The 2,500-nt window shown below is 75.2% G+C and overlaps 2 non-coding genes across 2 annotated transcripts in view; both read left to right on the top strand.

The window, feature by feature from the left end:
* Positions 1-779: 779 nt before the first annotated feature.
* Positions 780-932, top strand: LOC130681547 (5.8S ribosomal RNA). Its single transcript, XR_008994750.1, has one exon. It is a non-coding gene; the product is annotated as a 5.8S ribosomal RNA (ribosomal RNA).
* Positions 933-2,175: 1,243 nt separating this feature from the next.
* LOC130681586 (28S ribosomal RNA) overlaps positions 2,176-2,500 on the top strand; it is a 5,487-nt gene continuing 5,162 nt past the window's right edge. Inside the window, exon 1 of the ribosomal RNA XR_008994789.1 lies at positions 2,176-2,500. This exon is cut by the window's right edge and continues 5,162 nt beyond it. This is a non-coding gene — a ribosomal RNA (28S ribosomal RNA).

The raw sequence follows: 2,500 nt of genomic DNA, 5'->3' as shown, positions 1-2,500 counted from the left end.
ACCCCGGCCGCCCCTCCCTCGGTCGCCACCGTCCCCCCCGCTTCCCCCCGTCCCCCGCCGCCACCCGTTCCGGGCGCCCCCGCGCCCGCGCCCCGTGTCTTCTCGGCCGAGGGCGGGGCCCCGCCGTCCGCCACGTCGCCCCGTCCCGTCCCCGCTCGCACGGGCGGGCTCGCGCGCGTCTCTCCCCCCTCCGCTCCCCTCGCTCGGCCGCCGCGCGCCGCCGCCCTCTGCCCACTCACTCCCGCCTCGAGCCCCGACGCACACCCGTTCCAGGTACCTAGCGCGTTCCGGCGCGGAGGTTTAAAGACCCCTGGGGGTCGCCAGTCCGCCTCAGGTCGGGGGGCGGTCGGGCCCGTGGGGGAGACGGCGAGGCCCCTCCCGGCCTGTTGTCTCCACCCCAGACTCCGCCTCCGCGCCTCGGGGCCAGGGTCGCCGCCGCCGCCGCCGCCGCGCTGCGCTCCATCGGTGCCGCGTGTGTGTGTGCGCGCGCGCGCGCGTGTGCCCCGCGTCCCCGCGTGGAGGCGGGAACCCCCCCCGGGCGCCTGTGGGGGTGCCCGGGCCCGCCCCTTCGGGTCGCCGGCCCGGGCGCCCCTTTCGTGAGACCTTTCCCGACCGCTTCGTGTCCGGTGTCGATTCTGTACGACCTGGCCGGCCGGAGGCAAGCAACCCCCCGCCACCCACCCGCGCGCGCGCGCGTGTGCGTGCGGTGGTTGGGGGCTGCGCGTGCCGCGCCAGGGTTGGGGTTGTCCCCCGACCACAGCAAACCCAAAAACACTGACGACTCTTAGCGGTGGATCACTCGGCTCGTGCGTCGATGAAGAACGCAGCTAGCTGCGAGAATTAATGTGAATTGCAGGACACATTGATCATCGACACTTCGAACGCACTTGCGGCCCCGGGTTCCTCCCGGGGCTACGCCTGTCTGAGCGTCGCTTGCCGATCAATCGCCCCTCCCCGTGCGGTTGGGGTGCTGGCTGGGGGTTGCCCCTCGCAGGGCCCCGCGCCCGGCTGCCCCGCGGCCGGTGGGGTCCTCCGTCCCCCTAAGTGCAGATGCCGGTGCGCCTCCAGGCCAGGTCGCGTGCGGACGCCCCTCCGCCCTGTGCCCGGCCCGCCGTTCTCTCCGTCCTTCCCTTCCCCGGCCCGCCACGCCGACCCCCATCCCCGACTGGGGCGAGGGAGGTGTGTGGGTCGTGGTCTGGCCGTTGGGGAAAAGGAAGGACGGTCGGTTGTCCGGGTCGGCACGTGTGTGTGTGTGTGTGTGGCGCACGGGGACGTGCCGGCGCGGAGGCTTGGGGGCGCCCGCCCCGCCCCTGCGTGAGATGGGAAGTGGAGAAGGAGAGAGCGAGCTCGCGCCGGGGTTCGCGGCCGCCACGGACCCTCTGGAGCCTCCCTCGAGCCGCACGCGGCCGGCCAGGGGCCGGGGTGGGGCTTGGGGTTTGTGGGTGGCCTCGGCCGCCCCCACACCACCCCACCCCACCTCAGCCTCGCGTCGCCCCTGCCGGGGGTTTTGGCTCGCGCCGAGGCCGTGTCGCGCGCGGGGCCCGCGCCCTGGGGGTGCGTGCCTCCGGCGGTGACCCACGGGACGCCGTGGCGTCGCCCGCCGCCGCGCGCCTCTGCCCCCACCACGGGTCTGCCGGCCGCGCCGCGCCACGCCGCCCCGAGCCTGCGGGGGCTTGCGCGCGCGTGTGGGAGGGTGTGTGAGGTTGTGCCGCGCCGCCACGTCGGCCCCGCCGCTGGCGTTTTTCGGCCACCCCTCCGCCCTCCCACACGTCTCGCTCCCCCACCCCGGCGAAGGGCCTGTGCCGCCGGCGCGTGTCTCCGCCCGCCCGCCCGCCCGCCCGCCTTCCGCCGCCTGCCCGCGTCCCGTCCCCGAGCCTCGCTCGTGTGTCGGTCGTGGGGTGGGGTGGAGCGGAGGCGCGCGTGCGCGGATGCGTGTCTGCCCGTGGCCTCCTCGCGGGTGCCGTGTTCCTCCGCGGCACGTGCCCCGCTCTCTCGCCCTCCCTGCCCCCAACGCCTCACCGGGCCCTTTCCCCGCACGTGTGCCGGCTGTGCGTGCGTGCGTGCGTGCGAGCCGGACGGTGGCCGCGTCGCCGCGTCGCCGCGTCCGTCCGTCCGCCCAGGCAAGCCGCGCGCGCGCGCGCGCGCGCGCCCAGCCGGCCCGTGCCCTCCGAGACGCGACCTCAGATCAGACGTGGCGACCCGCTGAATTTAAGCATATTAGTCAGCGGAGGAAAAGAAACTAACCAGGATTCCCTCAGTAGCGGCGAGCGAACAGGGAAGAGCCCAGCGCCGAATCCCCGCCCCGCGGTGAGGCGCGGGACATGTGGCGTACGGAAGACCCACTCCCCGGCGCCGCTCGTGGGGGGCCCAAGTCCTTCTGATCGAGGCCCAGCCCGTGGACGGTGTGAGGCCGGTAGCGGCCCCCGGCGCGCCGGGCCCGGGTCTTCCCGGAGTCGGGTTGCTTGGGAATGCAGCCCAAAGCGGGTGGTAAACTCCATCT

This window comes from Manis pentadactyla, chromosome 18 (assembly GCF_030020395.1).
Source record: "Manis pentadactyla isolate mManPen7 chromosome 18, mManPen7.hap1, whole genome shotgun sequence".
Taxonomy (NCBI): Eukaryota; Metazoa; Chordata; class Mammalia; order Pholidota; family Manidae; genus Manis; species Manis pentadactyla.
Note: the sequence above shows the minus strand (reverse complement) of the source record. Positions and strands in the feature narration are given on the sequence as shown.